General features: G+C 39.9%; 1 protein-coding gene across 3 annotated transcripts in view; it reads left to right on the top strand.

The window, feature by feature from the left end:
* The window catches only part of rbfox1 (RNA binding fox-1 homolog 1), a 338,256-nt gene that overhangs the window by 12,481 nt on the left and 299,036 nt on the right, over positions 1-26,739 (top strand). Inside the window, exon 2 of one of the 3 annotated variants that reach the window (XM_088091126.1) lies at positions 10,197-10,284. The exons of the other annotated variants lie outside the window; for them this stretch is intronic. The gene's annotated coding sequence lies outside the window, so the exon portion shown is untranslated. The remainder of the gene's footprint in view (positions 1-10,196; positions 10,285-26,739) is intronic. 3 annotated transcript variants of the gene reach the window in all.

The raw sequence follows: 26,739 nt of genomic DNA, 5'->3' as shown, positions 1-26,739 counted from the left end.
CCTAGCTCCTATCAACAGTCATTTGTGACTGTAACATGTATTTTTTTCTATAAAGAGGTTACAGTTGAGAAAAATGTTATGCCTCCACAGCAACAGATGGTTAATAATACATATATACAGGTGTATCTAAAAAAATAGAATATTGTGAAAAGTTCAGTATTTTCCATCTGTTATTCAAGAAAGTGAAAAATGAATATTTTCTAGACTCATTACATGAGGTAAAATGTTTAAAGCATTTTTCTATTTTAATTTTTATAATTACAGCCTACAGCTAGAAAAATGTCCAAAAAAAAGTCAGTTTTCGCTTTTATATTCATCGTTTGTGTGGTGAAATGTGCTGTATTTTTATTGGCATTTTCATTTTCATCCAGCCTTTTAGTATTTGATAGAAGTCTTTCCCAACTAGCAGGGAACATTCCCACAACATTGGCTTAAGTCACCTGCAATTTGCAAAAACGTTTTGAAGAAAACATTTTAATCTAATGTTTAAAGAGAGTCTTAAGGACATTTTATCATTTCAAATAATGTCCCTGTAAGGTTAAATGCTGACCAAGACTTACCATTTTGACTACAACATGTTTTGCTGATGTTGAGAGGTGACAGATCATAGAATATTCTTTTCATAATAACTTCCCAAAGTGTTTTATGAGAACAAAGAAACAAGGTTTTCAAAGCAACATACAGAACATAGTAGTCCTGACATTACAGAACATTTTCTTAGGAACAAAAAAAAAAACAAGAAAAAAATGTCTTTTAGCATGTAGTTGTCTACTAGCTTACTCCTCCCATCTCTATTAGCTTCCTACATCAGGGATTTTGAGTGGTATGTTACTTGAATGACAAAAACACAGACTTAGAGTGAATGCTGTTTCTCTTCAGGGATGGTGCTGTGGTAGCTCATGTAGGTCCTCAGTGCATGTTTCTGATGTTCAGAGGCTCACCAAACACAGTTTCCTGCGGGGCATCCAGGTTTTCCTGAGCAGATGCACTAGAACGCATTTAGATCTGAAGTCGGAAAAACTGACACGGAATTATTGACTTCCGACTTGCAGTGGAACGCAGCATTAGTAACGACCTAACTGACACAATTTCTGTTCCCAGCTGAGTCTGCTTGAATTGTGCCTCTGCTTTGACAAACATTTCCAATAACTCAAGGGCAAAGTAAAGTCAAAATGAATGAAAAAAGATAGAGGTATCATCATTTCTAAAATTTATAACATGTTGTTATCTAACATTTTATGCTGTTTCCATTGTGGTCCCATTGATTTACATTATATTATAAGCCTACATTTCCTGTCATACCTTGTGCTGGACTGATCAGTTTTTAGTTTGCAGTTAATTTTGCAGTTTAATGTTGCAAAATGCAAATGTTTTTTGTCAGTGTTTGTTCTGACTGTTACTTTTCAAATATGAGCTTTAATTCACTAACACTGCAGAGATTTTTTTAACATTGTGTTATCAATACATTGTGATCTGCCTCCTTCTCACTTAACTGGTGAACATTTCTAAAATTCTGTAACTTTTGCAAGCGCAGTGCTTAAGAAGTGGCAGAGTAATATTTTCAGACAGTGTGCGGTCATGCAGATTTGAGCACATTCATAATGTCCTGGTCCATGGTTGACTACTCAGATTGCTTGGTTGGAGCTACTTGTTGTATAACATCTAATAATTACTCAGTTCTTTTTGGTGGAATCAGAGAAGTCAGCTGGTGTGTGTGCACTATGCACTTTGCTGTGCTCTAGCAGACTTTCCATTCTGTTGTTTGTACTTTAATCTCCACCAGCCCTCACAATGTCGAGTCAAAGGTGTTGCCTCTACAGGAGGCCTTTCACACATGCCATTGTTTGGCAGAGGCAATAAATGCCCAGCAGTCCCCTCTCCTCACTCTACAAGGTGAATGATATCTTTCATCTCTCATTATTAATATTTGTTGCTGCAGAGTCAACAAGAACACGCACTCTCTCCACTCTCCCTCCATTTAGCCCAAAGGGGCTTCTCCCTCTTCCTCTGTCTCTCAGGAAGCTGCAGATATTTCTCATCTTATTTTTTTTTCTTTTTTTTCCTCACTCTCCTTTTTTTGTCTGCCAGCAAGTGATTAAAATGTGCATGCTGCTGCCACAGAGGAGCACACTGGCAGAAACAGCAGCAGCTGAGCCCAGAAGATGAAGACCTTTGTTACATGCTGATGAGCTGAACATAGACAGAAACCATGAGGACTCTCGGAGACCATGTAGCACTGACACCACACCTGACTGTCCCCTTTTCTTCAAACCACACCTATGAGTTACCGCCAAATATACTGAAAAAAAACCCAGAAGTGTAAGCATATAAATAGTCAAACCATCACAACTCGGTTTGAACTTTTCACTTGCAGAGGACAATCTGGCAGGGAGTACCCCCCTGCCAGATTGGCAAAGCCATCCTAGGTTTCAAGGTTTCGGAACACTTGATAAAAACTAGTTTGGAAGCAAATTATATCTTTAACCCTTTGGGACTATTTGGCGCATTTTACACACTTTTCTTTCTTCATTTTTTGATAATTAATAAAAGAAAATAACAAAAAAAACTACTATATTAAAAATAATTAATTTTTCCTTTTTTACATTTAAAAAAAAACCCAACTTTTTTATAGCCTGATTTTGAAAAGTGCATTTTGTGTGCAGAGCGGTATTAGTGTGAGTATTGGCCACTGTACAAAAAGTAATACTTTATCAAAATCAGTGTAGCTGCTATTCATTGACTTATCCTTGGCTATGATAATGTGAGAATATTTTTTTTTCATCTAAAAACATGGTGGCATCATGACAAAAACCTGGCATTTAAAGGGTCTAAATTCTGAAAATTAATATTTGATATTTATGATGAGGACTGATGCTGGTTAAAAACATTAACTCAATGAAAGTAGAAAATAATGTGTAATATTTTTTAAAGCCTGATTTTGAAAAGCGCATTTTGTGCGCAGAGCGATACGAGTGAGTGTAATTTTAAGGAGGGTTCGAAGGGTAAAGTGTTTCTACTTGAACGGTCACACTTGAAGGCTGGTTGAGGAGTCTGTCACAGAGAGAGACGACAAGTGATGAATTGAACAAATAAGGATAGTAGTGTATACTTTCAGACAGCCTCTCCTTCAAGGCATGCAGTGTGTGCTCTGTTTTTCTCACACAGAGAAGAATGAAGAATGAAAAACCTGCATAAGTCATGCATTGAAATCCCTCAGAGCCAATGACGGGGGAAACACTTCATTTTAATTAATAAATTGAGCAGGCCAGTTTCACAAAATTATAGAAAACTCTGGCAAGGCGTAGTCAACTTGCTGGCTGCAGGTGACCTACCTGCCCTGTTCTTGTGCGCACAGCAGTTAGTTTACTTAACCCTTTAAAATGTGAATTGACATCAGTTTCCCTGTGCTGCGTATAGACGCCTTTTACAAGCTGTTAAAATTTTTGAAATCAAATTGGTTTGATTTCTTTCTAAAACATGGGACATAGCAGAAACCAACTTCCCACAAATTGCAAAAAAGAAGGAATAAATGGAACAAGAAAATGCCCAGATTTTTTTTTAAAGAAAAGGAAAAATGCCCAGAAAACTAAAGTCATAATTGTTATAATTATATATTTGAAATTATGTTACAGGGAAAAGAAATGTATACATATATTTTATATTTTATGGGGGGGTCATTTTCTTGTTTGTTTCTTACCTTTCTTTTTTTGTGTGCAAATATTTAGGTAATTTTATTGTAACTTTTTACCAATTTGTTTGTCAGTCAATTTGCCCGTTTGACTTCTCATGTTTTTGCAAGAAATCAAAACATTTGCTCAGGTTTCAAAGGGTTAAGTGTAAAGCTGTGACTCGCTTTTGATTTTGCTTCTGTCCATTCTAGAATATTAGGAGTGAATGCAGAGCTTAAACCAAACTGGAGCCCCTCGTTCTCGGCTTTGCATTTATCTTTGTGTACACACGTGAGATATTGTTCCTCTTTTGGGTAAACTGGGTTGGCATCAGTAGATACAACATATCTTTCTTAAAATGTGCCAAATCTCAAACGATTCTCCATCTTGATAAGCCTCTGATGGTCTCCAGCAGGGCCAGACAGTCTACCCTGGGGTTGGGGAAGAAGAAATTGTGCATTTATGGTGGTTGCTCATTGTGCCGGGTCATTAAGGTCCCCGACTGTAATCAATAGCAATGTCAGTAGGTGGGAAACAGAAGAGAATGCTAACAAGAATGTGTGTGTGTGAGAGGGAGAGCTGTGTGTTAGTATCAGTATCTCCTGCAGAGGTGGAGCAGCCTTTCATGCGATGATGGATTTGCTCTCAGATGTGGGCTTTTGAATCCAGACACGGTTTGCAGTGATAAACAGGCGTTCGACTAATCATCATGGGCTTCACAGCGCTGGAAACGGGGCATCTGACGCAGCCATCATCATAGTCTATCTCAACATCTGACAATTATTTTTTGTCATTTTGGGGTCATTTTCCTACAGTGTGTAAATATTCATGAGGCGGTTGTTATTTTAGTTTTGTTCTCGTTGAGGCAGGTGGTTGAAACAGTTGTTTAGAGGCTCTAAATGAAGAAATCCATCACTGTAGTTCTTAAAGCTGCAGTAAATAAATCATTTTAAGTGACAACAAGATGCAGAATATATAAATAAAGTAAATTGTAAAGAAAAGTACTGTTATTGTAAAGTTTAAGTGTTGTTATAATCAAATAAATCAAAGTGGAATACATGGTGCTTTTATTTTGAAGGACCTGGCTTTTGCTGTGGACTTGAAGCTTTCGGTCATCAGTTGGATGTTAGCGTTAGCAGAAAGTTAAACTATTACTAGGGCATGAGTATTCATCCACTGTGAGCTGGAAACAAACTAACAGCTCTCCAGTTCATAGATTGCAAAGATTTCCAAATTTCGCTGGTGCTCCATGGTCACACAATGTAACTAAATAGTAATGATCAGAGCTCTCTAGGTAGTAAAACACAAACCTCACCTGCTCCCTTACAAACCAAAGTATTGGACACAATCACATTTTGACCTGATGCAATTACTAGATGAAAAATCAGTGTATCATCAAAGTTGTGGAAAGATTGACAATACCATTACTCGCACCAAAATGACAAAAGCAATTGAGCCAAGGGAGCAGAGACGTCAGTTGACTGAAATTGCTCCAAGTCGAGCAGTCATGTTGTCTGTGCAGTGTACCTCTGGGGACTTTTTGGTCCCCAGATTTTGCTATGGAGTGAGTGCTCTTGAATTTCCTACTACTCTGTGCAGTTGTAGGCATGCAGGCAGTGGCAAAGAGGGGGAGAAATACAATACCATAAGGTGAAGAAGTGGTGAGTTTACAGCTCATAGCAAGTGAATACAACACAGTTTCTAGTATTTTTTGATATCTAGTGTTGTCAAAAAATGTCGTTCTGTTGTTCTTGCCGTTAGCTTGTTTCGTTTTATGACGTGAATACCGCTGTCACACTAAACATCCCACAGAGGACATTCAGACTTTAAAACCTCATATAGAAAACAAAATTAATCGTACAATATTCATATTTAACTGCCAAATACGATTTGACTGGTATAATTCTGAGTCAGATACAGCTATAAAAAGAGGCGTAAATGAAATATTGCTACAAAGCAGCACCATTTACTGATTGAAAACATTAGCCACAATGGACGGATAGACGGATACAACCACAGATACCACAGGAGTTGCTGCAAGAGAACAAATTACATTGCAAAATTTCAAAATGTTGACATATTTATGGCGTCTCAAGGTATACTATCATTCAACCCGATATGAATTCTAAGCAATGCAGGGTATGTAATGCAGTTATGTTTTTTTTTTCTTGCCATGCATTTCATCATGCGTAGAATTTACTTTGCTGTACTTATTTTGCCGCATTTTACCAAACAACACTAGCTTCTCTGCCTCAATCCAGTGTGGTCCCGGATATTTTTAATAGCCACCCAATAAAAACATCAACAGCAATACATGTTTGGACTTCAATCAGTATTTGATGTACCTGAGCAGGAGCAGTGTTACCATGACAACGCCACCTGTCTTTCGACTGTGTGAGAAATCTCTCAGTACGTCACCTTGTCTCAGAAGTCTACCTGTGAGCTTTCTCGCAGCACTTCTTAGATGAAATTACTTTTTATTCCATGTGCTGTTATTTGCTGGTATTTACCCAGCATGCTAAGCTCCCTCATGTGTCATAACATGACTCAGTCACATGGAGCCTTTAGCCAAGGCTGGGCCACATCTGACAGCAGTGGCCCCGGCAGTGACCGGGCGCTGTCTTGACATGACACAACTAAACGCTGCTGTCAGAGTCACTGCAGTCATGCTATCATGGCACTGATACACTCGCAGTGATCCTCCGCTGTCACTGTTTGTGTATCAACTTATGTAAGGTCACATCCAGGCCTTAGCTAACCTTTGTGTGACCTGAGAGGAAGGTTTGTTTTGTTCTGCTTGAAGCTCAGTATATGCACTTTTCAATCTGCATAGGCCGTTAACTGAGAAAATCCCATTTAATAGTCTTTGCAAGTGGATCAGAGCGATATCTCGGCCATCTGAGACGGTGTTTTATAAAAACGATTGATCTGGTGAGAGGAGGTAACATGTGATGAGTATGCTTCCTCCTCTCTCTGCAGCAGCTTAAAGTAGCATGCAGACTGTCAGCAGATCTGAGTTAACCTCGATCCACTCACAGTGACGAGGCCATGAGCTTGGTATATGACGCATCACAGCCCCGGACCAAAGGTCACATCAGTCATGTTGTATTATCCTCAGATGTAAACCGGAAATAGTCAGCGACTGGCTGCAAATGGGCAGTGCGTGCTGAGCAAAACTGCTAGTACACATGTTTTAGTAAACGTCTTATTTGGAGTGTGAGGGCTCACAAAATTCACAGTTCGGTTCCATGTGTCATAAATCAGAGCCCTTTTTAAACTAAACTTTGCAAGAGATTCTCTGTTAAAATCCCCATGAGAAGGAGCTTAAACAGCTGTTACCAAATACTTCTCCCTGCTGCTTTTTACAGACAATGATTAAAGTCCCTCTTAGTGCAGGCCTACAGTAAGTATCACAATATCATCTACAGCGCTCAATATCAGCCAAATTTTGCCATGTCTTAACCCAAGCATTTCATTTATTCTGATTATAAGAACACAACACATTAATCAATGTCTTTATAAATGTGCCAGTGTTGGCCAGCTGACTAATTTTCAGCTGTAGTCCTTTTGGCAAGATGTTTTGAAACCTATAAAATGAAGTGGAAGTCAATCAATCAATTCCAAAGCCAAAAGCCATCTTTCATGTCTGTATGATATGCCGCTAGATGGCGTCAGCTGAGAACGTGGCCAGATGGTGTAATCTGTTGCTGGGCAACACCTGCCATGTCAGCATGATACGGGTGGTGTCACGTTTAAATGCTGCCAGTAAAAACATCATATAAGGAGCGCAAAAGGTCCCTTTAGAGCAGGCAGGAGGGGCAGTGGATGGATCCAACAAACCCCAGACTTTCATGCAGAAGACCAGTGTTTGCTTCTCTCCTACCCATGTGCCTCCCTCCCCTAATCCTAACCATCCATGCCAGCATGTGTGTTGTGGTTACATGAACACAACAACGTGCAGTGTAACTCCGCCATGTGCTCGTGTTGTCATCATGGTAGTGGCATCCTGGATTATCAACAGCAGATTCAGAACGATCCTTGCTTAGTCTTAGATGCTGTTTTATTTCTTTGTATTTCTTTGTTACTTCTGCTATTTATAGATTCTAGTGTCCTTCTTCATTGCTGCTTTTACAGTGACCTCAGTACTTTGTTTCCTCTCATGTACCTCATGTTTTTGAATGACAATAAACCTTCTTGAATCTTGAATACCTAAAGCATAATATGTAGACCTGGAAGCAGCAATATGCGCTGACTTGGAATGAGGAAGTGCTGGTTGTACAGAGGTCACTGAGCCGTGCAGCAGGGCCACGTCTCAGTCTGTGCCCTGTGCACATGTCTGACATATGCGACCATGACCACTCGCAGTGCATACAGAAAAGCTTAGCAGTGAGAAATATCATAGCTTTTGCTGCGGGGATTTCAAGCATCAAGACCTGACACCAGAGAAAAAAGCTAGTGCTGATGCTCGCCTTTCACACATCTTTACATAATTAGTACAGGGCCACCTTCAATGGGCAGAAAGCTCTCTGCAGATGAACTGAGCCTGAGGGCTTGAATGCCACCTCCAACGAACTCCCTATATCAGCAAGGGACTGAATAATCTCACTTTTTTATACATGTCTCTCACTCTGCCACTCTTTTGCCTACAGTGTCAAACAGTCTGTCTTACACTTTCATTCACTCACTCTTAATTTCCTTACTTACTGAATCAGCAAACTTTATCCACCTGAAAGAGCTTTTCCTCTCTAAACGCTGACTTCTCCCATGCCGTGTTCCAATTACTCCATGCTGTCATAAAGCCGGACGGCACCTCCTTATCGCTCCAGCAGGAGAGGGAGAGGGAGTGGGAGAGAGGTCTTCAGCTGGGCTTATCAAAATGCTAATGCGTTTGAAAGGAAACATTAGTCTTCCTGAGAAAAGGAGGCTGGGAAAAAAGTGCATTATTAAACATTCGCCTGTTTGATCGTGTAAAAGTGGCACTATCTCGCCTCAGGATTGCCAGATGCTCAGGTGCAGCGTTTGGCGCATTCTTCATTCCCATACAGGCTGTTGGGGGTGAGGGGCACTGGGGTCCAATGAGAATTGCACAGCACCCTCAATCATTCTAAGGAAGAGTTTTTTGAAAGAAAGAATGGGAAATGCACGATAGGAACAGGGAATGGAAACACGAGTAGCTGGATAGGTTTTGATGGGCCTTGCAATAAGGGATATGAAAACATGTTCTCATCCCAAGTCGTCACATACTGCTACTTTGCAGTGGACTTCTGTGTCTACATATTACATTCTAGGGATTCTTCTGCATCTGCTGTTGATGTTCTGGGATGAGCTACTGTGATGTCAACACAAGCACATCGTGGGATTATGCTGCAAATGGTTATATTTAGCCAGCAAAGCGTATGGCAACCAACGCCAGGACATCAACAAATGCACATGCTGGCATGGATAGTTAGATTGGGGCAAAAAAAAAAAAAATATATGGTAAGGTGCAGAAATAAGCATTACATTCAGATGGGAAGTGAACACCAGACTCCTTCATGAAAGTCTGGGTATTTTGGATCCATCCACAGCCTCTCCTGCCAGCCCTACAAGGACCTTCGTGATCCTTTTATTACATTGCTTCCCGAGGCATTTCAACCTGACAGTTCCGTAAAGCCGCATTCTCAACTGACACCGACAGCCCCTCTATCATGCTGCTGTGGCAGGTGCCATCCAGCCACGCAGCAGTGTATAATAACCCCACAAATGGTTCTGTCAGCCTGCGTTCTCACCTGTTGCCATCAAGCTATGTGTCATGCGGACACGAAAGGTGACTTTTGGCAGCCTGATTGGTACGTCGAAATCAACGGAATAGCAATGGTATTTGAAGACTTTGGTATGAGAATGGGCTGAATATGATCAGGAACACATTTGAACCTGGATATAAGGTCTGCAGTGGTGGCATAAATATGATTGGGTGATGTTTCATTATTAAGTGGCAAAGTGAACAGAGGCCTCATAAAAATAGCGAAGTTAACCGTGACTGAACATGAGGATCTGACCAGCAGTAGTGAGGAACATGTTAAGTCCATAAGTTAGTGTGCTGGAGGTTCACCCAGGCTATACTGTATTAGGTACCTGCAGGGAACCTGCTAACTTGTGTAGTACTCTCAACAAAAAACAAGGTAGAACTGACCCTTAAATCCTGCCCCTCAACGCAGTTTGGCCAATCAGCCAGCTCGACAACTACAGCCAACTGTGCCCTATTGACTCTGATGCTTTTCTTTCAGATTTTCTTATTTTAGGCTGGTTTTGTGACGTCCAAGCTAGTTATGTCAGACTTTGTGCCTACATGCAATATATATGTTTTTTACCCATTTCAAAACCAAAATCAAACCCTCAAACTTGTAGCATTAGCTGGCTAGCCAGCTACTAAAGGTGTATTGAATGTATGCATGTTACTTTTGATTTGAAATAATTGGAACAGTAACAGTAACTGGGGGGGAATTTTGATGATTTTTAACCAGCTCTGTGTCATTGCATTGTGTGCAGATCAACAGTGTTAAACTTTGGCCAGAGCTCCCCACCCCTTCCACTGGTGGAAGTCCAGGAGCTGGCAGCACGTGGGATGCCAATCACTGTAAGTACGCATACATTGAGATGAGTTATCTAGTAATCTAGTTATTAAGTCCACTATTTCAACAATCACCAGCTCCGGTTTGGAATCAAATACTTAATTCACCAAGGTAGATGTAAAAATCACGTTATTATTTCCCAGGGACTGTGCTAGTCTGCTGGCCACCAGCTGTTTACAGTCCTCAGCTGTCTGTACCACCAGTAGAGACTGGGGACTGAGCTCTGGTGATGCATGCTGTGCACTACATACAATGAGTTTATTAGAAAGAGGAGCGCCTGTATTTATGACGGTATTGAAAATAGACCTTCAGAATTTCTAAATACCCTGATATACTTTAATACCATTAGTCTATATGAACATTTAGACAAGAAGCTATATCAATATTATGGGCCAACATTAGCTTATCATTGATTTAGAAAGTACAGTGCAGAAAGGCCAAAGACGTGTTTATGAAACAAGTTCACTATCACAGTCTTTTTACCATAGAGCTGTGATCACTTTACTTGTTTTTCTACGTTTAACTATACCATTACCGAGGTTGATATTTATTTTTTATTTGCTGTATATGGTATTTTATATCTGCTATCCATTTGCTTTATCTGCTTTGTTTATGTTTCTCCTTTTATATTGCACACATTGTGTCTACACTCCTCTGACTTTGTATTGCAACTGATGCACAGCAGTTTTCCTGGGGATAAAGTCTTATCTTATCTTATCTTATCTTATCTTATCTTATCTTATCTTATCTTATCTTATCTTATCTCATCTCATCTTATCTTAACCATCTTATCTGCGATTCTCATCAAAAGGTTTTTTTTAAAAAAAAAAAAGAATACAGTGTTTGGCTTATAAGCTGTGCTTAACTGCAACAGAGTTATTTTCAGTGCAAATCTGTACTGTTACAGTTTTAGTGTCGCATGATGTGAACCCTGGTATACCTGCCAGCAGGTCGACTTCTTTTTTTGGGATAAAAGATGCTTTTTTTCCAACATTATTTTCTGTTGTTCTGAATGAGTATGACTTGCAACTCTGTGCACATATGTTTTCGCCACTCACACACACTCACACACACAAATTAAGCTGGGCATCCAGTAAGAGGGTTTTACATGCCGTTTGATGTTTCATCCTGGCTGGTCCTTGGTGAGGAATTGGCTCCATCCAGATGGAGTCTGGCAGCACAACATGCACTGAACACATTAGATAACTTGGACATCTCCCTCAACTGGCTCAGAATGTGTGTGTGGAGAGAAGAGAGAAAGGGGAAAGGAACAGCAGCATGCAAAATGGTACTGCACATCAAAGGGCTGTGCTGTGATACAAACAGAAGCTCAGTGTCTCTGCCAGCACAGAGACCACTTCTATAACAGGCCTGTGTGTGTGTGTGTGTGTGTGTGTGTGTGTGTGTGTGTGTGTGTGTGTGTGTGTTTGCATTTGAGTGCCTGATCTCCCTAAGACTCTTACTCAGCTAGCCTGAAGGCTGACACCTTGAAATCCACCCAGTAAATAACTGAGCCCTCTTCAAGCAGACATCCGTTTAGTTCTGGGCTCTGCTTCATCCATGTGATACACCTAGACTTTCTACAGAACTATTCATGCTTAAACACTCACACACCAGCTGTATGTACAGATCGCTTGGGTATAAGTGTCACACCTCTCTTCAGAGGTTAGGGAATCCCACCTCCTGCTTCGTAATGTCAACCAATTCACAAATACCCAATGAGGATTTTGGTAGCTATTAGAAAAGCTCTCAGTCCCTGACAGGTCCAATCTGCCAGCTTCCGGCTGCGTTGCCCGAAAGATTAACATGTTTTCATCGTTTGACACCTCTTATATAACTTTAACCATCAAATGTGACGGGGCACAAATGGATTTTTTTTTATTTAGAAAGTTTCTCAATTTCCCAAAAAGTTACTGAATTTTGATTTGGAAAAGCCTTTCCCAGATCCTTAGTACATGAGAGGTGGTAAATCACAGACTACTTAAAAGTAATAAAAAATAATAATAATTAAAAAAACTATATGGGGTACTTTCTATGAAGACCATATTTATAATGCATTATGAAGGCATTCATAGTAAATTATAATGCATTCATGCTCTCGACTAGTTATAAACTAGAGGTTGACTGCTGGGGCTTTTGCTCCATCATGAATACCTATACTCACCTTTACACACATCAACAATGAACTGTAGTAAGGAATTATATTGTGCTCTAATAGTCCATGCAGTATCAGAAGTTGTCATGGTATATGTTAAGTAACATCAGGTACATATTGATGCATTTATAGTAAAGTATGCTTCATCATAAGGATCTATGCTGGTCTACATAGAAAGTGTTACCGTATTTGGTTTCACATTTGAGACTTTAGACACTTCAAACTTCTATAAAGTCTGAAAAATTTCATAAATGACACAATACAGTTCAAATAACAAAAAAACCCCAACAAAATAATCAGTTAACTCTGGGTCCACTTACTTTTTTTTACCTGAATCTTGCAGTAATTGTAAGTGGTCTACTGATATATGGGCTGATGCAGATACAATGTTTCCCATAGAATCACAGTATATATGAGGTGGTAACTGTTTGTCACTTGCAGGGTGGATAATTGATCTGTCGATCCATTCACAACTTCACAACGCTGATTGAGTAAAGCAGCTGTTTGTGAATGAAGTCAAACTTTTAGCCTCAGACATATACACGCTGCCTGTTAATGCCTTAAAGATCAATGACCGAAAGCTTGCATTAAAATGATTTTTTTACACTTTGAGTGTGCAGATGCTTGAGAAACAGTGGTACTGGAATGTGCTGCAGGAGTCACTGTTCCAGGAAGCGTTCTGGTAACAGCATTTTTAAGCTTCTGATTGGCCAATACCTTCATCAAAAGTGTGTTTTATGAGGATTTTTTTCTTTTGAGATGTAAGCAAAAGCCTGTTTGCAAAAAGACCTATGTCCTTGTGAACGGAAGACTCTGGTTAGATGTTCGGAGAGTTTATTTGTATGACGGAGTCTAACTGGGATGCTTCTAGTGGTCCTTGCCGAGTTAGCAGTCAGTATCTTTATATGATGTTGAAAAAAGTTGGAATTGTTGTGTTAGTCCAACTAAAACTGGACTTCAAAAATACATGTAAAAATGTTAGACTGAAATTGTGCTAAGTTGAATTTCTTGAAGTTTGTCTAACGTGTAATGTGGTTGGGTTTGATTTACACTTTCATGTATATGCCTCAACCGGACCTGAACTGGCCTAGGCGTTCTGCGCATGCTCCATCGTCTCCACGCTTGTCTTTGACCCAGACGTCGAACAGCGTAAAATCTAAGAGGAAAGCCAGGAAAATCAAAAGTAGAAAAAGAAGGGAAGAAAGCAAATCATGATGACGGTATCAACCACACTGAAAAGTTATTCATGTTGTCAGGGTTAGACATGCAACCCATTTGCCACTTGCCAACTTGTTTGGTATGTGACGTGAAAGGGCAACCGAAAGAAGATCCATAGCAACTAGCTACTTACTGTGGCGGAGTCGGAAATACTTCCGTTAATAAATTGATTCTTTTCCTGGTGCTTTTATATTGGGACAAGGACAGTAGTCCAGTTAAATAGCCTAATAGAGCTGTGACCGTAGCTCGACCTAACTGTGCATGTCAACTTACTGACTGTTTGTCCTGGCCTTAGGGTGATGAAGGATTTTTATTATTCATACGATGTGCCCTTTGGCCTGGAGTGCCCTCTGTCTATCCTTCTCACTGATAAGGTGTTGTGTCCTGTGAAGGGGGATCCTTGCCACTGATCTTTGATGTTGTAAGTGGTGGTTCAAATTCACATTGACATATTGGTCTGCGAATGTGTATCATATGCGTACTCTTTGTCCGTAAGGCTCCCGTCAGCCTCCACATGACCACAGGTGTCTAGGAAGCAGCATACTATCCTCTTCCTGTTCACTTATGTGTGTGTGTGTGTTGATGTTATTGTCGATGTGTTGTGAGCTTTTGTTGGGTCCTGTTTAGGCCATCTTAACAGTAGTGCAGGAGCCTTTCACCACTATCCTTTGTCATTATTCAAGCATATATGCTTGTGGCTTTAATGCTAAATGATTACTGAGCAGAGCGACTCTTTCTCGGCAGTAGAAGAATGGCGCCCACTGTATGTGTCTCCTAAATGGGTGACAAATGGTACTCAAGCATCCAAGTGTACAGTTCTGATTGTCTCCTTTTGGGCAATTCTCAAGATGGTGCATCGAATTCCCTTCCTCCTGCTACTAATTGATACACACATATATGTGTGCACGTAAACACGTCAGATACTTGTACGCACAAGGGTGTACGTACACACACACACTTGCTCATTTATCTCCTGTGAGACCAATTACCCATCGACTCAATAACTGGAACTGCCACAGCTGTCAGTGCCAGCCATATTACCATGGAAGGATGGCTACGACACTGTACACACACACACACACACACACACACACACACGTTGTTATGTCTGTATGAGGATGCATTTTTTTTTCAGCCATCTTTACATGGATAAATGACACTGGCACAAAGCAGGATTTGTTCTGGTTAAAAGTCTGTGTAAAAATGACATGCAGCTTCTCGACTACATTATCCAGCACTAAAGCACCTCCACACCTGGTACCAGAGCCACATCAGCACTGGATTAATATTCACTGCAATGTTGTCTGTATTTGTAAATGCTGGACTTTTGAATTAAAATGCTGTGTCTTTGTTCAAGGAAAGCCATTTAGGATGCTCTTGAGCAATCGCTACAATGTGCAATTTTTCCTTTAGGTCGAATTAAAAAAAAAAAAAATTAAAGGCTGTATCATTTTTAAAAAAAAAGTAAATTGATGTTCAAAACATTAGCAGGTTTCTTTCTATTGCAGCCACCGCACCAATCCAAGGTCATGTAGGCATGTTATGGAGCGATGATGGAAAGGCGAGGCCCTTATATGTGGGAGCAGCCACGTATGAGGAATTTCTGGGAGGTACTATACTTTCATAAAGGAGAGCAGTGCTTCACAATCAGTTGAGGCTGGGGAGGGCAAACACCATAAAGTACAGTAAGGACAGGATTGGAATTGAAAATGACTTGGCTGATACCAATCCACTGAAGTAAGCCCAGCCGCCCTGATGTGATCCTTGGGATCTAGAAATCACTGGTAGTTGTGTCAGAGACGTGTTGGCCACGTGCCCTGTTCCAAGCTGTTTTTCATGATGTGCTTCCAGGGCATTTTTGGAGGAGTCACACCTGGTGTGATGCATCTTGGTGGCATTTGCCCCTTAGAGTGACGTTGAACACCTTCCTTTTATTTTACTTGAAGTGTCAGATCGATGGTTTCAGACGCCTACACAAGTGGTCAGATCCAGCTCCCCTAATTCTGTTGTTAGAGACACAAGGTGTCAGACAGATGTTGACAATTAACCACTGTGTCTGAAGCATGCTAACACTGTGATGAGCGGGCAGAGTCACATAAAGATTTTGTGTCTTGTGAGTCAAGAATTTAAATTGAAGAGTTTCTGAACGTTCAGCTAATTATTAAGTGCAGAGATTATCTCTATGATCTTGAGATTGACTTGATCTTGATGAATTTATTATGGAGGATAAGGTGCATCCCAGGGCAGATCACACCCTGTGTGCCGGTTCGGACACTAACTGTGTGATAACTTAATCTTTTATTTATCTGGTTAACCAACATCCGGAGCACAGCTTGTTCAGTGTCACACTGTGCTCTTACTGTACAACTTCTGTCCCCGTTGCTCAGGTGTGTGTGTGTGTGTGTGTGGCCATCTGTCTGGTGCGAAAATGTGCAGTGCACATTTTTGTTGATTTGGCAGACGCACCTTGCAAATGAGAAGCCCTCCCTCCCCCCAGTTTCAGTTATTGCCAAGGTATCATACATGGATGCATTGGTTGAATCTTTTATCTTTTTGCAATTGATCATTGACAACAATCACAGAATACATCACTTGGGCATTCCATGTTGAGAAGATGATTCTGTAGATTTACAGCATTTATTTTCTGTAACGTGGTGCCGATAAGAAATCTGTTAACCCTTTCAAACTTGGATTGTCTTGTGTTTTCCTGTGCTGCCTTCAGATGCCTTTGACAGGCTATTTATCACTTAAAAACCTGATTTCTTTCAAAAACACAGGGAAAAGGCAATGACCAGCATGGCAAGAAATGTAATTCGAATTGCAAGAAATTAGTAAAAAGAAAAAGGTGACAACAAAAACCTCGAAATTAGTTTTAAAAAAAAATATTTATGTAATTATGAGGATTATTTAATTATAATTCATGTTACAGGAAAAACAGTATATATAAATATTAAATTTTCAGCACTTTTTTGGTTTATTTTCTTCTTGATGTATTTCACTTTTCTGCTCTTTTCTTTTTTCTTTTTTTTTTACTTAATTTTAGGTAATTGTATCTTTTTTTTACTAATTTCTTTTTTTTTAACTAATTTTTATGAACTTATTTTCCTGAAATATTGACACTGAAGAGTGCTTGACTTTGTTTAATGTTAACTACATTCCTTAGTTGCTCTTTTTGGGGTTGGTTAACAAAAGCCCATCATCACTGGACTATACAATGACACCTCCACAAAGTCTGTATTGCAAACTAACAGACTGGCAGACTGTTTTGGACGTCCTGACTGCTGAGCAGTAAAGGCCAAACATGAGCCTCTCTGATGTAATCACTGTTGTGGCACCCAATTAGCAATTGGTGCTAAACTGGGTGACTAAACTATGAGTCATTTAGCACTGCAGCACTATGAGCCTCACTTGTGTGGTGCACAGGCTGCATGTGCGTGTGCACTCAGTGGCGTACTATGACTACTTGTGCCCTGGACTGCTTGTGTTTGTCTTTACCAAGTTTGAGCCAGCAGCTTATTGCTTCACACAGCTGTTCACTTCACTGTAGAGAGAAGGGTGAGGGAAAGCAGCTTTCATATCCGTCAGACTGAGCTTAGCTCTCTCCTTTGTTTTCCTATTCCCACATCTCTGCACCCAAATCTTTCCATTTGTTTCCCTTCCAAGGACTTTCTACCAACAAAGATGTGAGACTGGTTTTCAGGGATAATTGCTCTCCATGTTGGCTTTCTGCAGGGGTCCAGATGCTGTTTTTTATAAACTTATCTTTGGGAGCAACCTTTCTTCTCCAGAGAGAAATGAAGCTTATTTCAATATACACACAATGAGTAACCCATATTTGTACTAAACACTTTATTAGTGGAACAAGAGCACATTCTACTTATTTTTTATTATTTAAATTGGTAATATGGAGTTTAATGTACTTGGCTATTAAATAAATAAATAAATGGGTAAATACATGGCTTGGAAGTAGGGGAATGCCTTGCATTCTTTTGGAACATTTTTCCTCCTTGGCAGCAAAACATAACTTCTGTGATTAAAACAGGCTCGCTGGACATTCCCAACATCGTAGATAAAAAAACTTGTTAGCCGAGCAAGTTAAGTCACTTCTGTGCCTAGAAAGAGGAAGTGACACAGCTCCCTCTTTATGGAAAATCAAGCTCTATAGGTGAAACAGTTTACATCCACACACAGGACAATGTCTGAATGTCAAGCATTTCTGTTTGTTACTTTTGATAATAACTTCTCACATTGGAGCTACTTTCTTGATGCTTTACTCTTTAATCAGATCAAACCTGATTTGTATATAAAAGTTGCCAATGGTAGATTTAGGTTTTTAGGCAAACATTTTGTACAGCTGCATACATATAGGCAAATTTAACATCCCACAACTTTTTTTCTTGTTTGGAAAAGGGCTTTGTAGAAATCTTTTTTTACATGTGGACGTCACACGATAACGACTTTTGTTTTTACTCCATACATCTTTCGGTATGCAAGAGACTGTGTTGTGCCATATAAATGGTTTTGTTCATTCAGTGTTATTTATTTATGTTGCATAAGGATGCATGTTGCAAAAGGATGCATGATAACATTGGCACATTATTGGTATTGGTTTTTTTGTGCCTTTAAAATGATCTATTGAAATCAGACAACATCCTAATATTATTGGCACATCATTCATCATCAGAGTCAGAATCAGCCAGCCTGCTTTTTCTTAATTTGCACAATGAATGAATATATATTGTCATATGCCGTGCACCTCGGTCAGCTTAATCCAAACAGAAGCTCAGCTATTTTACCAACACTCGTATTTAAAAAAAAAAAAAAAGAAAAAAAAATCACACACACACAAACACACAAGCCCTTGGCATATGTCATATTAGCTGGGATAACTGATGATCTATAATCTTTACCTTTACTTGATCATGTTGGCTCTTACATTATTTGACACATTTAGCCATTATTTATGTTATGTTATTTATTTAGCTTTCTTTTGGAAAATGTATGGGGCTTAACTCCGGCATCATTTATTTACCCAGAATCTTCAAGAAAAGGGAAAACACCTGCAGCATACTGCTAAACCTCACAGATGCCATGGTAGTGAAAGAAATGACTAAAAGTTGTGCCCATAATTCACACAAAGCATCTTGGGACCAGGAATATAATAAGATAAATAATATAACAAATGGTGGACTTCATCATGCTGGTGTGAGGCTGGCTGGCTCAGCAGAGCCTCATCAGGAAGCAGTGTCATTTGTACACACATTTTACATGTATATTAGTATGCGTGTGTTCATGAACAAAACAATAGCAAAAACAGAACAGAATAATGCAAACATAGCACACTGTAATGCTGCATGACACAAAAACACATGGAGCTGCGAGAGCTGGGAGTTAAAAACAAAACAACAAAAAGCAATGTGTGCTGTGTCTTCCACACATTCCAGCTAAAGAGCTAGGTGTGTGTGTGTGTGTGTGTGTGTGTGTGTGTGTGTGTGTGTGTGTGTGTGTGTCTCAGCCTCCACGGCAGACGCTTAGCCATGTGTGGGCTGCCTAATTAATGTGTGTGTGTGAGTCTTTCTCTCTGTGTGTCTTTGTTTGACTCTGTGTGTGTGTGTGTGTGTGTGTGTGTGTGTGTGTGTCAAAGACCCCCAGAGAACGCTGTTTTCCTCATTTGTGGTGACAAATAGGCAGCTTGTGGAGAAAGGGCGATGCGATGCTCTGCGTCGCAGTTGACCCTTGACATCTCATTTGGGCCTGATAGATGAGCACCGTGGCAGGATGCTGTTTCCCGTTTGAAGAAATGACCAGGTAGCTACACACACACACAGACTCTCTCTCTCTCTCTCCCAAACAAAGTCCCCCAGCACAGAGTGGCCGCCTGGATGTGAGGATGCTGGACAAGTGCTGGGCGGAGTAAAAGCCTGTTGTTATTATGTTATGTTAGTATTTTCATGTTCATGGTGAATTTGTTGTCAGGCAGAATAGGCGTTTGACTGATCTGAGTGACTGAGGATTCTGTTTTGTGTGTGTGTTGTTTTCTTTATTATCAACTGATATGCAGTGATTATTATCTGTACTGCAGTGTGTAAGTGTATAAGTGTTAATGCAGCATGTTCTATGGTGCAGATTTGCCAACATGTAGGCCAAAATAGACTTAAATATTGCAAGTGTGGATCGTTTTAAGTGTTCCATCCAGGCATTCTTCGAGGTTGATACGAATTTTTCAATAAGATGTGTTGTGCACTGCAGGATTAAGTATGACTGATATTATGTAGGTTATTCTTGGGCGATATCATGGTACTATAGTATACCCGGGTATATCGAAATCCCAAAGGTTTTTTTTTTAATACCATCATAAGTACAGGCACTCCTCTTTCTATTAAACTCTTTGTATGTAGTGCACAGCACGCACCATCAGAGCTCTCTGGTCTCTATCAGTGGAACAGACAGCCGGGCTGAAAGACACAGTGACACCTAGTGGTGGAGGGAGAAGTTACAGGACTGTAAACAGCCGGCGGCCAGCAGGCAGAGAGAGAGCGTAGGGAATAACGGCATGTTTTTTACATCTAACTTGGTGAGTTAAGGATTTATTCCAACCAAACCGGAGCTGGTGATTGTTGGAACAATAGAATTACTAACTAGATGACTAACATGACTAACCAAGACAGTTTGGGTGAGTTTTATTTTGTTTCTGTCGAGTTTGAATTAAGTGTGTTTTATGATGAGTTAACAAGGCAATTAAACTCTAATGACATACAGAAAGTTGTTTTCAAAACTTTACTAATGTATTTCTTTGTTTAATAAGGAAAACAGGTGTGAGAATATGCCTTTTTTCAACATTTTGTGGGTTTCTATTTTGTATTTATTAGTCTGAAAGCTTCAAGTAAGTATCACAGCTGTGGTATGTAATATTTAATATCTATAAAGATAAGAAATATCACATGCTGCCCAAGCCTGGCGCAGGTATATTTTAAACTAATGATCTTATCCAGAAGCCTGACTCCTGCACCACACAACTGTCAGTAAATATTAGGTCCTCAAAAGTACATGAAAAATGACGAAGAGCCTTTTCGAGATTTTTGTGAATAGCATTCTTATTTTTGCCATAGACATCTTCCCATTGCTTCCTCGGCTGTCTTTTTTTGTTTTCTAAGAGGACCTATTCTGCTCATTTTAAGGTTCATACTTGTATTTAAGGTTTTTGCTAGAACATGTTAACATGCTTTAATGGTCATAAAGATTTCATTTTTCCTTATACTGTCTGTGCTGGAACACCTGCATACACACTCTGTCTGAGAGGCTCAGTTTAATACCTGTCTCTTTACGGATGATTCCTGAAAAAGCCCAGTCTGCTCTGACTGGTCAGCATTTTTGTGTCTTTGGTATATTTGCATCCGTGCACCGTCAAGGCACAATGGGAAAGACTTTAACAGGGAATGGCTGCACTTTACCATGAAATATCAACAAAAAAGATTCCAAACACAACTGTGTTCCAGCAGTAATATGAAATTATCAACATCAGCAACCAAGTTTAAATGCCTCCCTGAAGTTAGCATGTAGCTACTTTTACGTTAGCAATGTACCCGCCTACCTATAAATAACAAAAATTGGTTTACAGAGGATCCTGACTCTTTGTGAACATATCAAAAACCTGGGGATATTTTGTGAACAGCTAGACTTGTAAAGAACATAAATGGCAGCAGAAATAAAGACAAGACAGTCTTGCAGGGTGTACAAGGTAGTGATGCATGGGCAAGCGTTTTCGTAAATCTGCACCACAATGCCGATTGTGAGAATCAATCTGCACTGCAAACGTACAGATAAATGAACTACCTGAAAAAACCTTGCACATACTGCTACTTTATTCATCGAAGTAGCACAACAAAAACTGTATTGCTGAGTCGTGTCGAGGGTGCTGATTCTGCTGCTGGGAGCAGCTACAGCTAGACAGCCAGAGTGCTCTCTGTCTGCATGAAGTTTTGCACATCCCTTTCCTTGAATGTATGATTCAGGATGCTATTGATTACACGCACTGCACACAGTAACTGTTTCTAGTTTCTATACTGGGACCCTGGTATCTTATAAGCATGACCTTTGGCCCTCAGCTGATATACCAACTTCTAAAAGCAGGAATCACTAGTCCAGGAGTTTAGATTTTGCTGCACAATGTTTTTCGTGAATGCTGACACCAAGGTTTGTTTTGAAGCGGCTTGTTTAGGCGGCTTGATGTACCCGTCATATGAGCATCATATTGTATAATGCCTCACATCTCAGAAGGGCTGCCTGTTGAAAGTTGGAGATTCGAATCATCACTCAGAGACCCCTCAGTCGACTGAGATTGCTTCAATTTGAGTATTCGTTTTTTTTTTTTTTTTGTTAGTCAGTTAGCTGTAGATTTTGCTGTAGAGTCAACACTCTTTACTTTTTGATACTCAAGCTGCAGCTGACATGATGTGGTGTCACTGAGAGGAAGAGACAGTCTGCACTGTGAGGCTGAGATAACATAATCTTCTCTCCTCTGCGTAGAAATGGTGAATTTACAGCTCACAACAGCTTAATAAGATACAGTCCCTGGCTTTTTTTGATATCTAGCGCTAGCAAAAGATAATGTTGTGCACTTCCAAACCGCTGTCATTGCTGTTAGCTTGTTTAATGGATTAACGTGAATGTCACTGTCACACTGAAGATCCCGCTAAGCCCGTTCAAACTTTAAAACTTTGTATGAAAAAAAAAAAAAAAAAAAAAAAAATTTCGAATATTCATATTGAACAGCCAAAACTGATTTCACTTGCAAAATTCTGAGTCTGGTACAAACCTACATATAAGGCAGATAACATAATCTGTAATGGTGTCTGTAATTGCATCAGTGTCCTAAACAGTATTTTTATGGCTGATTTTGCGTGCAGTCCTGCCATTGCCCCTTTTGACTTTTCTCTGGTTGAGTCAGCAACATCATCAGTGGCAGCTTCTTCTTTTTTTTCCCCTTTTTTCAAAAAGAAAGAGTTCTGGTGGCAGTGCTGGCTACTAAAGCTACGGATACCACTCTAAAAAAAAAAAGTGCTGTGCGTCAAGTCAATTTTATTTATAGAGCCCTTTATCACAAAACATGGTTTGCCTCAGAGGGCTTTACAGTGTACGACATCCCTCTGACCTTAGACCCTCACATCACCCGAGGAAAAACTCCAGAAAAAGAACCCCTGTAACGGGAAAAAAAATGGAAGAAACCTCAGGAAGAGCGGCAGAGGATGATGAGGGATCCCTCTTCCAGGAGGGACAGACGTGCAATAGATGTGGTAAAATAACAAATGAAATGCAATTGTGGCAAAAAGGAAAGAGAAAGAGAGAGGGGGAGAGAGGCACAGCAATAATAGAAACAGATGCATGTTATATTACAATAACGATAGGTGTGAAATTATCAAATGCGCTCCATGATGATGTTGTGGGTGATGATAAGAGACTCATGCATATATTGATAGGGAGGTGTCCAAAGGCATGATCACGGCATCGGCGCAACCAGGACCAAGATCACGATCAGGTTGTCCGTGTTTGTGTTTTGGACAGCTGCGTTGTCACTTATTGACTAGTCCTGCCCGAAGATGCGCTTTTTCTAGTTGAGCTACCTGGCTGGCAGGGGAATCCATGGTGCCCAAGGGCTCTGGGTGGAGGTTTAAATTTAATCCTCAGACATTGAGGGAAAGCCGTCCTCAGTAACTTTTAATCAGTTTTTTTGGAGATCACACAAAAACTAATGACGAATGATTATAAGCCACACCCATGTCTGGTGTAGACTCTGCCCACTTCTGGTATAAATCCAAACACAGACATTTTCAGATATCATAGCTTTGCAAAACATTTAAGATTACATTTTAGCATACATTCATCTTAGTATAGCTGCACCACATATAAAATACTGTACCAGCCATTGATTTTGCAGCCTGTGCATTCTTAAGCTATTGAGGCCAAACATGGCAATGCCCTGTTCACCAAGTGGGGAGGAGGCAGCACCACACTTGGCAATGATTGAGAAAGGATTGGGAGGAATGCAATGGCCACAATAATTTTTTTTTTTTTAAAAAGTCTGTAATAAAAGCAAGATTACAATGCTACTAGAGGGGGATTTCATCTGTGAATAATGGTCTGCAGCAATGATCACTAATGCTTCCCCCCCTAAATCCTCCTCCTCCTCGTTTTTATCATGATCGCCCAGTTCTCCATCCTGACTGTCATCATGTACCCCAGAGGCCTTCTAATTACAGGCAGCTCCACCAGTGGACTGTACTGATGCCACAGTGGTATTTATACTCCAAAGCAATGAACTGTTTGTTGGCAACATCAAGAGTCACTTGCAGTCTTCCTGAGACAATAATAGAGTAGAGAGATAAGACAAAGTATTTGATATTCAAATTGAACAGGAACATGAGGGAGAGGGAGCGCCAACTAGGAGACATCAACAGATAGAGAGAAAAAGCATGGGGAGTGAATGAGCATGGAGGTGTCGTGTACATGAATATAAATATATAGATTGTCTGTAAAAGCAGAGGGAAGTGGTAGGGGTTTCTGTATAGAAGTGGTGCTGTAAAAATCCAAACCTCTGTGCCACGTCTTGCATGCCATATGTGTCACCTGTGCAATTGCAGTGTCTACAACTGTGTAAAATACAGACACCCTGAGGAGCTCATCTGCATTCAATAGCCTTTCATCCTCACGTAACTCATTAAAATGTCTTTGGTGCGCCTAGCCTGTTTCTGTGGAAATGGAGGAGCAATACCCCATGACTGGGCAAGATAATGGGCAGTTTCTTTAAGGTTGTGAAACTTCCCTCTGAGTGAAGCAAGGGACTTGGATGACTGGTTAGATATTTGCTTGCCTGCAAAATACCAATTTTCTGTTTTTGGAGATTTTTTGAAACGGTGTTGACAGTTTCCAGAATTTTACACTGTTTGTAGTACAAATTCAAAATATTCCACACAGTGTTCGTGCCTTGGCCTCAGCAGGCTCATCTTGCTTCTTAGATAACAGACAGTGTTCAGTGCTTTTACTTCATCTGGGAAATGGAGGTAGTGCACATCATTATTTTTGGATGCCTGGGCGTCGGGCATAACCGCTTAAGTTCTAGTTGCCATATCACTTCGAACTGTGATTCAAGAAGTTGCCATCATGATGCTTACTAATCTAATCTTAAGAGGAGAGACTGAAGCAACTTCTGTTGTTGTTGTCCACAGACTACATCTTCATTGAAGTCTGTATGGTCATAGCTAGGGCTGGGCAATATGGCTTTGAAATAATATCAACATTTTTAGGCTACATCACAATACACAATATACTGTATATCTCAATATCTTTAAATCTCCTCTACACTACTGTAAATGAATATTATACAAAATTATTAAATGAACCAGTCACAAATAAAATAGCTACTGCCATAAAATAAAGATAAATAAAGTTACTACTGTTATATTAAAGTTTCATAACATACTGTTATAATGTTATGTAAAGTATAAAGTTAAATAAAGTACTTTTATGGTAAAGTTAAATAAAGTATTGTTAAAATTCTATAAATCAAGGCAGAACCCATGGTGCTTTTATTTTGAAAGACCCTGTGCATTAAGGGCAGGAAGTTTTGAAGTTTTCGTTGTGGACTTGAAGCTATCAGTCAGCAGTTGTTTTTTAGCATAATCAGAAAGTTAAACTGTAACTGTGGTATGAAGATTCATCCATTGCGAGCTGGAAACAAACTAACAGCTCAGTGGTTCATAGATGAACTTGATTGTTGAACTTGATGTTTTTGGTAAATATAAACATTCTAAAATTGATGCCTACATGTTTTTAAAAAAAGTTGGGCCAGGAGCATGTTTACCACTATGTTACATCACCTGTTCTATGGGTTCTTTGGGATGTTAATTGTTGAAGGGCTGAAAATGAAATTCTTTCCCATTATGGCTTGATATATGACTTAAGTTGCTGAACAGTTTTATGTCTCTGTTGTCGTATTTTACACTCAGTGCATCACATATTGTTGATGAGAAACAGGTCTGGACTGCTGGCAGGTCAGTTTAGTACCTGCATCCTCTGCGTTGAAGCCACGCTGTAACACGTGCAGAGTGTAATGTTGCATCATTTTGCTAGAATAGGCAGGGACATCACCAAAGAAAACATTGTCTGGATGGCAGCATGTGATGCTCTAAAACCTGTATGTACCTTTCAGCAATCATGATGCCATTTGCACCAACACTATCATACCATCACAGATGCTGGCTTTTTTGCCTGGAGGACACAAGGTTCATGTTTTCCAAAAACTACTTGAAATGTGGACTCTGGATGTTGGATGTATAGCTTTCACTTTGCGTTGTAGAGTCTTTACTCACATTTGTAGATGCAGCAATGAACTGTGTTTACCAATGATGGCTTTCTGAAGTGTTCCTGAGCCCATGCTGTAATATTAAACAATCATGTCGGTATTTAATGCATTGCCACCTGAGGAGTCCAAAGTCACAGTGCTTCAGCGTTGGTCTTAGGCCTTGCCCCTTATTTGCAGAGATTTTTCTGGATTCTCTAAATCCTTTGATGATGTTATGGTTTGTAGATGGTGAACTGGTAAACTGTTGGATTATGTGCCCCAAAGTGTTCACAAAATTACCCTTTATAAACCCAATCATGACACTTAAATCTGTTATTACTAACCTATTCACTTGTGGAATGTTCAAGACAGGTGTTTTAGGAGTAAACTGAAGTAGCCCAATTGAAGACAATCAGGTTTGCAGAAAATACTGCAATCTGAAAAAGAGGAACAAAAGAAATACAGTCTAAAGAAAATACATCTTTTTGGCAATTTGCTTTAGTGCCAGAGTTTTTGATTCACTGATTTTCTTACTTGCACATTTTAATTCCCTGTGGTGTCAATCTGGAAGACTGTGACTTAACTGTTCAGCAGGCATCTTCCTGCCCAGGCTTAATCCTTGATACTTTCAAATGTGCATTGAAATTAGATGGCTCCCCCACTTCTGTACTTTATCCTCTTTTCCTCCCACTATAGTTCCCTGTCTCTCCAGTCTCATCATTATTCTCCCACCACCCTTCCCTCAAGCTT

This window comes from Plectropomus leopardus, chromosome 18 (assembly GCF_026936395.1).
Source record: "Plectropomus leopardus strain MGB_pleo_1.0 chromosome 18, ASM2693639v1, whole genome shotgun sequence".
Classification (NCBI taxonomy): Eukaryota; Metazoa; Chordata; class Actinopteri; order Perciformes; family Serranidae; genus Plectropomus; species Plectropomus leopardus.
The sequence above is the reverse complement of the archived record's forward strand: the minus strand, read 5'-3'. Positions and strand labels throughout refer to the sequence as shown.